We start from the raw sequence: 12,667 nt of genomic DNA on the forward strand, positions 1-12,667 counted from the left end.
CCTGGCTGAGCCGCCTTGGGCCTGGCGCTCTGCAGACGGCTGCACAGGAACTGCGGGCTGTCCAACTGCAGCCTGGGCGGTCTCGGGGGTGGGAGGTGCTGAGGGGCTGGATGGCCAGCTGACAGCTTACTTCGCTTCTTGTAGGCTTGATGCTGAGTCCTTTTAAACAGGATGAGTGAAATAAGAAAAGGTATTTGTCATGGTAACCAGACATCATTTATTCATTCATTCAAAAACTATCGATTGAGTTCCTGCCATGCGACAGGCTCTGTCTTAAATATTGGGGATGCAGCAGAGAGCAAACCAGAATCCCTCCTCTCAGGGAGCCTGTAGTTTAGTGGATGGAGACAGGCGGTTGGGGCAGATGTGTATGAATGAATCACACGTGCTGTCGAAGAAGTGATAGGAAGTCAAGGGAGGAAGAGTGCAGAGTCTGGGGTGTCTGCGTGTAGCAAGGGCGGTCAGGGAAACCATCATGTTGAGCCTGATGCCTGGGGAGGGTGTGGAGGCCGCGAGCTGGGCACAGGTGAAAGATCAAGGTGCAGGGCAGGAAAGAGAAGATGCATATGGGACAGAGCAGCTTCTCTCACACAAAGGGTTCAGATATGGAAGAAAAGATTTGTTGGTAGAAATCACTGGAGGCCGATACCAGTTCCATAAAAGGTGTGCTGGAAATGCTCAAAGCACCAGCTCTGGAGGTAAGGGATTCATATGAATGAATTCCTTTAGCTGTCTACCGAGAACCTACTGTGCGTGTGGTGCAATTGTTTTTTGAATCATTTAAATGAAATCCATCCGCTGCGATTGTTTGGTATGTCTCTCAGGTTTCTCTTAATCTAGGTTTCTCCCCTCATGTGTTAGCCAGAGCTGCCATAATGAAGTACCACTGGCTGGATGTCTGAAATAACAAAAATTTCTTTTCTCATATTTCTGGAGGCTGGAAGTCCAAGATCAAGGTGCAGGCAGGGTTGGTTTCTCCTGAGGCCTCTCTCGGCTCGTAGATGGTCTGCTTCCCGTGTCTTGACATGTTCTTCCTTCTGCACATCTGTGTCCTAATTTTTTATTCTTGTAAGGACACCAGTTAGGGTTTGGGTTAGGGTTAGGGTTTAGGGTTAGAGTTAGGGCCCACCCTAATGGCCTAACTTAATTCCTCCTTTAAAGACCCTGTCTCCAAATATACTCATTTTAAAGTACCGGGGGTTAGGACTTTAATATGTAATTTGGCAACGGGCACATTTCAGCCCGTGACATTCCCTTTTTCTCACTATTTATTGAAGAAAATGAGTCTGTCTGGGTTTTTTGGGTTGCATCCCTGGGGTTTACTTTATTTCCTGTAAGTGGCACTTAGATGCTTGATAGGATTCAGGTCTGATTTTCATTCAAAGATACTGCATTAGGTGGTGGTGTGTACTTCTGACAAGCGGCAAATGATGTCTGGCTATCTCTCTGCGATGTACAACAAGATATTTAGATAAGTGGGTCTCTGACATACCTCAGGTAGTTCATTGATGGCTGTTGCAGTGGTGGCCTTGAGACCCTTGAAGGTGCTGTGGTGACTCTGAAACAAACCAAGATTCAACTATATCCAACATCATTTTAGCAGAAGTATTTTTTGGGAATATTTATCATTAAATTTGCATATGAGAGGAGATTGTAGACTGGACCTGAATTCTGCACTGATCTGTCGTGTTTAGCGACAGAAATTTAGTGGGATGGCAGCTGGGTGGGAGAGAAATGTTTCAAGTCACTGAGATCTGGCTCTGGATCCTGGAACTGTCCTGCCGCATGCTAGAATTTGGTCCCAGAGAGGTTGCTTAAAACCTTGATCCCAGATTCCTCATGAGTTGAAATGTGTATTAAATTTTCTTCCTCAGAGTTTGCTCCAGGTGTCATGCCCCCCAGATTACCTCCTCCTCCGTTCTCCCTCCCGCTTTGACTTACAGCTCCTCTCCTGCCTCATTGGCCGCTTACCTCGAGCCTGTGCTTGGCTGACCTTTTGTTATTCGCTTATGTGTCTTCTCCCCAGACTATGAGTTCCTTCAAGACCAGCACCATGTCTTCAGTTTACAGGATAATTTTTTATTCCTAATAGCTCCTCAGTAAATATTTATTATCAGTGATTAAAAGGGTTGCTCTTGAGTAGTAGTTTCACTACAAATTAGAACTAGCAGAGAGCTTTTAACAATTACCAATTACTGTGGGCTGAATGTTTGTGTCCCCCACAAACTCACCTGCTGAAACCGAACCCCCAAGGTCATGGTGTTAGGGGTGGGGCCTTTAGGGGGTGACTAAGTCATATGAGGAGCCCTCATGAAGGGGACTAGTGCCCTTATAAAAGCTGCCCTAGAAAGCTTTACTGATCCTTCCACCATGTGAAATTATAGCAAAAATACACCTTCTAAGAAGCAGATCCTCACCAGACACCAAATTGGCTGGAACCATGATCTTGGACTTCCCAGGCCCTAAAATCATGAAAAATAAACTTCTGTTGTTTGTAAGCCACCCAGTCCATGGTATTTCTGTTATAACAACCTAGACAGACTAAGACTCTGATACCCAGGGAGGCACATTAGGCCAGTTAAATCAGAATTTCTGAGGTGGCTTTGGGAAAAGTTTTGTAAAGCGTTCCGGTGATGCTAAGGTACAGCCGGAGTTGAGAACCATTTTTCTGGGTACTGGTTCCCAAAGCGTGATACTTAGACCAGCAGCGTTGGCATCTGCCTGGGCGTTAGTCAGAACTGTAGTTCTTGAACCCCATCACAGAACGGCACAGTGAGAATTCTGGGGCTGAGCCCCCAGAATCTGCGTTTCAATAATTCCTCCAGGTGATTCTGAAGCGGCTAATGTTTGAGAAGCCCTGTTCCAGGGCAGAGGTGAGCAAACTTTTCTGTTGCCAAATGGCCGGTGTTCTAGGCTTTGTGGATGAGCTGGGCCTTGCTGGAGGTGCTCAGTCCCACTGCTGTACCATGAAGGCAGCTGTAGACAGGACAAACGAATGCGTGCCGCCGAGTTCCAGTACAACTTAGTTACAAAGATGGGCAGCACGCCTGGGTCTCAGTTCGCCAAGATCTATTCTCAGGGTCTGAATTGGTCAGTTGTTGCTGTGTAACAAATCACCCCAATACTTAGTGACTCCACATCACAACCACTTTTTCTTCCTCAGATATCTGCTGGTTGGCTGATACAGTCTAGGTTGGTCTGAGGTGACAGGTGTGGGAAAATACACCCCACCCCTAAGGGGCACTGTAAAGTCACATGGAAAGGGCCATGGGTAAGAGCAAAAGAGAAAAATATGGGACCAATAATTCAGTCTGTAACAAGAATTCAGTAAAATAACATATGCAAAGAGCCCAGGGGTGTCTGCACATATGGTCAGTGCATCGTAAATGCTGGTTATTATTATTATTATTGTTATTATTATTATTATGCTCGTAAATGCTGGTTATTATTATTATTATTATTATTATTTTTAGCCATTATTCTTTATTTTCTACAAATCAGGGCTGGAAATTGAATGCAGAGGTCCAGCCATTATTCTTTATTTTATACAAATCAGGGCTGGAAATTGAATGCAGAGGTCCATTCTTTGGGAAGGCTGTTACAACTATCCTCAGTGATGAGTGTCACTTAACCATTACCACTGTGACAAGAGGTATAGGGGGTCATCAACACTAGCCACCTGCTGGCTGACAATAATTTGTTCTTGGTCCTGGGAGGCTGTTTGTTCAGAGGGGACCCTGGGACTGGTTTGTCACTTTATGATCAGGTGCTGCTCAAAACCAGGCAGATCAGCCCTGAGAGCCCACATTTATTGGGACCGAGACCTCAGACACTTATTTGAAGGAAGAAATGAGGTACCTGATTAGAGCTCAAATGACTAGACATTCTCAATTAATGAGAGCATGTTTTTGGCACATCTTAGGGCGAAGAGGTAAATGAAGAGGAAGCAAATCGGTCTTAGATTTGTTTTAACAAGTAATGATTAACTTGCAATGTCCTGGGCTCAGCACACCTTCCATCCAAACGATTTCTCTCGTGGTTCCTGCGTGTCCTCTGCAGACCTTGTGCATTAGCATCACACATTTCTGGGGCCTCACCCTCAGCGATTCTGATGTGGGAGGCTGGGGTGAGACACTCCTGCTTCACCAGCTTTCCGGTGTTCGTGGTGAGTAGTCCAGTGCAGGTGGCACTGGTTTCCCCATTTGCGCATTCACATCCATCTCCACTCTTGCACGGAAGTGGGGTTCCCACTCACAGCTGATTAGCACCAAGGGGCTCCGGATTCCAAGCTCTCGAAGAGCAGTGGCCACGGCTTCTCCATCCTTGTACCCAGGCAGGGTGCCCCGGAGCGTGCAATGTCGAGTCCAGCATTTGCAGGGCCTTCATTTTACAGGACAGGAGACAGGCCCAGGAAGGCTAAGTGATTCACTTGGGAGTGCCACAGATGGGCCCTCGCCACTCTGTCCCCCCTCCCCTTGGGGTCCGGCCTTTCCAAGCTTCTTGGGAAGGGAACTCCCATGCATGAAATACTCTGGCATGTCAGGTTTTGTGTGAAGGAATTTAAACATGTTATTTCATTTTCTTCAAGAAATAAAACTTGTTAAATGAACATTATTAGCTTCACTTTATAGAGGAGAAGATGTGCTGAAAGCCACACGATGAATGAGGGGAGGAGGTCGAAGTCAGTTTTGGATCTTTGTTGGATATAGTGCTGGAAAGGGAGGGTGAGGAGAGCGTCTAGGGTCTTGACGATGCTCGGATTTTTGATGTGGATGCGGGTCACTCGGGAGAGGAGATTCGGGGTGTGAAGGTCCATCACTGTACAGGCCGCGCGCGCTCTTCAGTGCCATTACTCGTCAGTGGCAAGGTAGTGCAACCAAGGTGAGTGTGTCTGGGTTGCACACTCTTCTCTTCTGCCCTGCTCCCTCTTGAAATGAGAGCTTGGCTCGTGGGACATTTTTATGTGAAGACACACGGAGTGTAAAGGGAGGGCCAGGTGCGCTTCTTTCTTGACCAGTATTTTCTCCTACATCAGTCATCTCGGGGGGAGTCCCAGCAGGTGCCCGAATGTGACTTCTACTGTCACAGGGCAAATGTGTCCTTCCAGAGCTCATTTTATGCAAAACTGAGAAGCTTTCTTTAATGTTGACATCTACATACCTATGTCCCCAATACCAGGGTTTTCTTAAACAAAACAAAACAAAACAAAAACTTTATCCATGTTTAGTAGACATATAATAAGCTGCATGTATTTAAAGTGTACAGTTTGATAGATTTTGACATGTACATACATCTGTGTAAATATCACCAAATCGAGATGTGATGAACATATCAGTCACTTTAAAAGTTTTCTTCTAGCCCCTCCCTCTGTGTCTCCACGCCCACTGATTCCTAAGGCAATCAGCAATCTGCTTTCCTTTGCTCTACATTAGTTTTCATTACCTAGGATTTTATATAAATGGAGTCAGTCATGACATACTGTGTGTGTGTGGCTTTTTTCGACCAGCGTAATTATTTTGAGATTCCTCCATATTGTAGCCTATGTCAGTCATTCGTTTTTATTGCCATGTGCTATTCCATGGTACGGACATATCATGTTTGTATATCCATTTACCTGTTGATGGACATGTAGGTTGTTTCCAGGTTTGGGTTGTGTCAGACAAAGCTGTTATGAATATTCTTATAGAAATCTTTCTTGGACATATGCTTTTATTCCTTTAGTGAAAACATCTAGGTGTGGAATGGCTGGATCCTATCACGTATGTTGCATAACTTTTTAAAAAGCTGTCAAACTGTTTGCCAAAGTGGTTTTACCATTTTCTATTTCCACCAGCAGTGCAGGAGAGTTCCTGTTTCACCGTCCCCTTGCCAGCACTGTCCCCTTGCCAGCACTTGCTATGGTCAGTCTTTCTCATTTTGGCCCCTCTAACTGGCATGGAGTGCAGACTTCTGAAGCTTTCTCTCTGTGTCCTGGGTTCTGTGAGCTCTAGCCACAGTGTTCTACTGGACTCCCAACTCCATTGCCTCGATTCATTCTGTCTGCTGGGCTCTGTCCAAGTTCCTGCTCCCAGGGCTGAGGCCTGGAATCTTTTTCCAGGCAGTAAGCAAAGGCGGCTGTAGGGCTCATTTGAGCCAGAACCCAAGTCTTGTGCCTCCTTGGCCAATATCCAGTGGAGAACTGACCTACAGCCACACAGAGCTCCGCATACTAGCAATTCCAAAGCACTTCGCAAAACATTGTTCTGTTGAATCTTCTGGATTCCCAAGGATTAGTTATCAGCATCTCCATTGTACATGCAAGAAAATAGAGGATTGGAGATGGCAAGATGCAAGATGACCAAATATTAGGCGGTCATTCAGCATGGAAGTAATTGCGTAGGCAAAGGAGATGTTGACTTCTGTGCCGGTCTGACCTCTTGCAGTCCAAAGAGGTGAGATGACGTGCTCCAGGCCAGCACAGAGAGGCAGAGTGTAGACTGGAATCCAGGTCTCTTGACCCCTAGTACATGGCTTTTTGTTTATCTCACCCATAATTCAAAATATGTCTAGGATGTTGCCTCCTTCTGGATGCCTCTGTAGCCCGGAGAAGTTGAACATTTCTATAACAAGAAATGTTATTATACTCTATCATATTACATTAGATAGAGTATAATATTACACTCTATCGCAGTGTATTTTCTTTCCTATGAGGCAGTGAGGGCAGAGATAATCTTCTGTCACTGTACCCCGATATTTTCGAGTGCCCAGGAATTGCCAGTGCTTAGCAGATGTTGCCTAAGTGAATGATTCAGTGAATCCATGAGTGAACAGACTAGGTCACACGGATCTGTGGTAAGAGAGGGATTTGGATTTGATTTCAAATTACAAGTCCGTCAGAAAGGCAGAGAAGTCAGCATTCTCAGTGGAGACCACTTCAGGAGCAAAGACCGGAGGCCAAATGGACATCTTTATATTGGTGACCTGGGAGAAGGCTTGGCTGTAATAGTTTGCATTACAGGGAGCAGTTTGAGATAAGGCTGGAGATTGAAGCAGAGATCCAAGACATAGTCCCTTTGGGTCCCAGACTTGTCAGATAGCATTGGACTCTTCCTTTTGCATCTGGGGTTGTTTTGACCCGGAAGTCGCCACGCTGATTCATGCCTCACTCACTACCAGTCTGGATTCCCCCTCGCAGTGCTATTCTGTAAACCCCCACTCCCCCAGGCCGACACTTCAGCTGTCATTAGATGCTTATTAAGGGGAGTGAGTCAGGGTTGTGGTTTAAGACACAATTTCCACCCTGCCGTGTGCCCCCTTCCTCTCCTCTCCCTGCCATGCTGTTTCAGGCACACAGGCTAACAGGGCTTTGTGGGGAGTGGAGAGAACATGGGTTCTGAGCTTCCAGACCTCCCAGCAAATCTCGGCTCTCTAGTTCACTTGGTATGTGACCATGAGCAGATTGCTTATCCGCTCGGAGTTTCTGTTTCCTCAACAGAATGATGCAGGGTTGTTGTGAGGACTGAATGGGCTTAAGTGTAGGATTCGAGGTACAGTACGTGTGCAGGAAGAGCCCAGGATGCTTGTGATTTTAAATTTCTGGGCCCTGATTCTCCCCACTTCAGGATGTAGATGACAGAGCCATTTCCATGTGGGTCTCCAGTAGAATCCTGGGAAACCGTTCCCTCCTTCCTTCCTGTTTGGCTGTTGCGGATCATCCTTAGAAAATTCCTTTCTTTGAATCTCTGGGATGGGAGGAACATAGCTCAACTGCTCCCGAAACAGGAACCTTTCACAGCTTCCTGGTCAGCTGGCAGGGCCATGTGAGCTGGTTTCTGCTTTGTGGATTCCTCTGAGATATCCCAACAGAGCCTCAAGTCTCTATATCAACTCTAAGGTGACACGAACAGGCATCAGAGCAAGTACCCTGTACCAGAATGCCCCTTCTCAAGGCCGGGGCACTGTTTGTGGAATTGGCTTTTGCTTCCTGGCATCTATGTGGAGTTTCAGACTCTGCTGTAGGAAACATCCATTGGCCCCCGACCCTTGTGTAGAGTCCCCTCTCTTCCTTCCCCACCCCAACACAGTCCCCTTGGGCTCAGAGATGCCTGGCATTTTCCTGCCTCTTGTACGCCCAGCCCTCTCCTGGCTTGGGCACACACGCCAAGGGTATGCTCTCGTTTCGTCACTGTCTGCTGCCTGCAGCTCTCACGACTGTCCTGTTTTGTGTCCTGTCCACTCAGGGACTCTCCCTGGCTTGGGCACGCACGCCAAGGGTATGCTCTCGTTTCGTCACTGTGCTGCCCGCAGCTCTCACGTCTGTCCTGTTTTGTGTCCTGTCCACTCAGGGACTCTCTTCTGCCTTTGGCTTCTCTGATATTCAGAGTTCATACACACACACACACACACGTGAGTTATCTTTCTCCACCGGCAGAAAGAACTACTCTCACTCCTCCCAAAAAATAACTCTAAGCGGGGAGCCAAGTCACTGACGCGAGAGCGTGAAACCAGCCTTCCCAGCTCCACTACTCACCGGTTTCATAATCTTGGGCACATCACTTAACCTCTCTGAGCCACAAGCATTCATATTTGAAAGGGTGGGGCTAATGCTAATTGCCCAGTTTCCCTCCTCCTTCCAACTCCCCATTTACTGTGAGAATCAAATGAGATAATGTCTGTGAAAGTGCTCTATAAACCAAAAGCTGTTATTATACAGGGATGACCTGTTATTATTAAGAACTGGTTTTCCTGATTCTTCCAGCTCTCCTTCCCTGCCTTCTCCTGTGCCGACTTGAGGCTGAGGCTGTGGAGAGGTGTTCCTTCAGGGCCAGAAATCAGAAAAATCTGCTCTGCTCACCCAGAGAGTCTTCTGAATTGCTCTGATTTAAGCAGGTGGAACCAAAGAAGGATAAAGGAACTTGACACCCAAATCTTTCTTGGTTTGGCTTTTTAATATCCTGGTGGGAGCTACTATGTTAAGCTCCACACAGAATCTAGAAGGAAAACCCTGTCTATCCAGGATGCCCTGGGTTTGGTTGCTTTCAGTGTGGATGCGCTTGGCAGATGTAGCTCCTCAGAGTCTTCCTCATCCAGTCACTTCCCGTGTCCCTTGTGACTCTCTTGTTGGGGCTACTGTCATCTCCCAGACGCTTCTGTCTCCAGGCTTCTCTGCATTCGTTCACGCATCCAGATGAGCTCTCTGAATGCCAATCTCTCATATTACTTCTTGGCCTAAACCCTGAACTCTGGGTCCCCATTACCCTCAAGGTAAAGTCCAATCATACTTACATGGGCTCCTGCTGAGCTTTCCAACCTTATGACTTCTCACCCCCTCACCCAGGACCTTGCTTACCCAGGACCTTGCTCTGGGATACCATCTCCTGTTCCTGTAGGGCTCAGCTTAGACGTCACCCATTTATGAAACTTGCCCTCATTCCCCTGACAAAGTGAGGTGCCTTTCAGTGTGCTCCTGTGACATCTTACTTTTCCCTTGTAATAGGGGAAACCATCATTGATTATTGTCACATGTTAGGATCTGTCTCATCCAGGAAGCTGGACGCTCCATTAGGCCAGGTAACGTTACCCCACTATCTTGCTTACTCACTATAGCCATGGCATCTAGTTCAAGGCCCAGCAATAAAGAAATAAATGGAGTGTGTGAATCAGTATTCTAGGCTTCATCTCTGGGAGCTGGGGTACTCAAAGGTCCTCATGGATAAATGCAGATGGGCTCATTTTAGGGAAGAGTTAATACATTACCAAAGTCTGCAGTGTTAAAAATATTAATATTTTTCTCCTAGACCTTTCTTTCATCAGATGCCAACTAGCTAACATTGTCCAACATTTGTCGAGTCTAATCTGTTGGTGAACATTGAGTTTAATCTGTTGGTGAACATTTGTCGAGTCTAATCTATTGGGCACTGAACATTTTATGAGTAGCTCCTTCAATCTTCACAACCATCCTCAAAAGTGAGTGTGATTATTATCCTGCTGCAGTAGATGAGAGAACCATGGTTCAGAGAGGTTGAATCATTTGCCCAAGGTCACTGAGCCAACAAGTGCAAGAATACTCTTGTTAAGTCTCTCTCCTTCTGAAATCCGTGTTTTTAATTACACCACCCGACTGCAAGGGTTTTGGTACCAGAACAATCAATGTTTGAATTCCTAAGACTTACCAGCTGTGTTAATTGAGATAAGTTAGTCTTCTTGCACCCCAGTTCCTTATTAGAGGGTTCTGTGAATTTAACAAGATGGTGTTTGTCAAGTACCTATTTTTTAGTAGGTTTCCAACTTTAATTGCAAGTCAGTAAGTCAGAAATAGAGTTTAGATTTTAAAAATTCTGGCAGTCTTAAAATTAGAACTGATTGCTTTTTCTACAACTTCCCTAAAGACTGGGGGCAGTCAGCATATACGTGAACTTCTTACATCATGGGAAACTTACCATTTCTTGAGGCAGGTTAATTAATATATCCTTTGACAATTTAGTCTGTGGGAAAGTGGTTTTGCATGTTCAGCAGAAGGCTTGGTGCCCTGTGGTCCTCCCTGCTCAGGACCATTCGAAAAAGTCCAGTCACTATGCCATAGGCACCTCCCTAGCCACCAAGGCAGCTGTTCTGTCTCTACCGCTGCCTCTGGAATCTCACTTCTGTAGCCAGGACGAGCCCCATCAGTCCCTCCACATTTTTCTCAGGTAATGAGGCTTAAAGTCTCATCGTCCACCAGTTTGCTAGCCTGAAATCAGCCCAGTGCTTCTGCACCGCTGTAACAGGTAAGAACTAAGACAAAAGATGTACCAATGAGGATGCTCACTGCAGCATCGACCATACTTGTGAAAAACTCAGTGGAACCCCTTAGCTGTTCAATGATGGGGTTGGTTGAATAGATGACAGTATGTCCACAGTTCCTATGAACAAATACTAAGTAGCCATCAAGAATGATGAGTGTAATAAACATTTACTGAACTGGAAAGATGGTTATGTTGGATCGGCAAATACAAAAGCAGATTGTAAAATAGAATGTACTGTATGACCCCCAGTTTTGAACCCTAGCATTCATCTATGAATGGAAGAAAATCTGAAAGTATTAAAAGGGCGAAAGCATCTTTGGGTCATGAGATGGGGGGATTTTCTTCTTGTTCTAAATTTTCTATTGGGGGAGGAAGTGTAGCTTCGTGGTTATGAAAATGGACTCCAGAATCAGGCAGACCTGGTTTTAGTCTATTTTCTGCCACTTGAGAGCTTTTTCACCTTAGTTTCATAATTTGTAAAACGAGTAGACTGCTGTGCCTCCTCTTAGTATGGTTAAGAAAACGACGAGACCGGTTTGGTGCTGGGGGACATACTGTGCCAGGCACTCTGTTAAGCAGTGGATTTGCGTGTTGTCTGTCATGGTATCCATTCTCCAAATAGAGAAACTGAGGCTTAGAGAGACTAAGGAAGCGGGCCTGGCCCCACACGAAGGCGGGGGTTACTTTCCCCGTTCTTGGCACTTTAGTCCTTTTCAGGGCTGCTAAGCTCGGGTCTTCTGTCATCCACATCTCCCTGCTGACTCATTCTGGACCCACTTTGACTAAAACCTCCAGACATTTTCATACTGGTTGTATCTTCTCTGTCCCCCAGTTGTGCTTTATCTTTATCTTTTTGGGGGGAGGGGAACTTGAGTGAACTTATTATGGAGCAGACAGGTGGATGCGAAACCTGAGCATTCAATCATACCATTGACTATGAGGAAGTCCAAGAATAAGCCTGGTAATTTGGTAGTGAGATGTTGTTGAGCACACCTACTGCACGCCGCGGAGCCCCAGGGGTAGTAAAATGCATGAGCTTTGCATTTTCCTCTTCAGCTCCTCCCAGCAGACTTCTGATGTGAGAGCAGGGAAATGGAGAGGCAGGACTGGGCTAGTACGGCTGTCATTGGCCAGGACTCCCCGGAGAGGCTGGAGGAGCGCGGTCACTGGAACAGAGTGCGAACAGCTTCCAGAAGCTGGGCGCCTGGCAGGCGTGAGTTCGGATTCTTGCTTCATCACTCACCAGCTGTGTGGCCCCGAGCACCTTACTAAATTCCCTGAACTTCATTTTCTCCCCCTCAAAATGCAGGCAGTAGTACTTACTTATTCTGTGGAAGCTTTAGGAGAACCAAAATGAGATAGTGCAGATAGAAGACTCAACCCAGTGCTGGGGCCCGTTTCAGGAGCATCGTCCCCATGGGCCAGGTGAAGCTGAAGGATGGGGAACCTGTGTGCCCAGAGGCTCTGTGACTGGCTGGAGTGGGGAATCACACAGCTCCGATTCTTATGGCTGCCAGGGAGAGAGCGAGCTTTGGAGGTCCAGGTGGCCTAAACCCATTTTTTATCCTCATTTTGACAATTTTATCATTTTTAAAAATCTCATAACATGTGTTTGTAGTGAAAAATTCAAACTACCCAGAAGCTTATAGAGGAAATAGTAAAAATTCCTTTTAATCAACCTCCAGTCTCATTCACATTTCCAGAGATAACCGGTGAAAAGTTCCCCCATGTACCTTTCTAGACATTTTCGTAGGAATTTGAAACATGCAAAGTCAGACACACAGACTTCCTCGCCAGTGCTTCGTGTGTTCTGCGGCTTGACTGTCCACACGACTTTCATGGGGAAAATACAGCGCTGGCTGAACAGAGGAGAAGAATGGGCTCCACCGGCTTAATGGTTTCTG

The 12,667-nt window shown here is 46.3% G+C and overlaps 1 long non-coding RNA gene across 9 annotated transcripts in view; it reads left to right on the forward strand.

Annotated features, from left to right (window-relative positions):
• LOC102895780 overlaps window positions 1-12,667 on the forward strand; it is a 659,008-nt gene that overhangs the window by 263,927 nt on the left and 382,414 nt on the right. The gene's annotated exons all lie outside the window — the stretch shown is intronic.

Source organism: Pteropus alecto, unplaced genomic scaffold (genome assembly GCF_000325575.1).
Source record: "Pteropus alecto unplaced genomic scaffold, ASM32557v1 scaffold238, whole genome shotgun sequence".
In the NCBI taxonomy this organism is placed as follows: domain Eukaryota; kingdom Metazoa; phylum Chordata; class Mammalia; order Chiroptera; family Pteropodidae; genus Pteropus; species Pteropus alecto.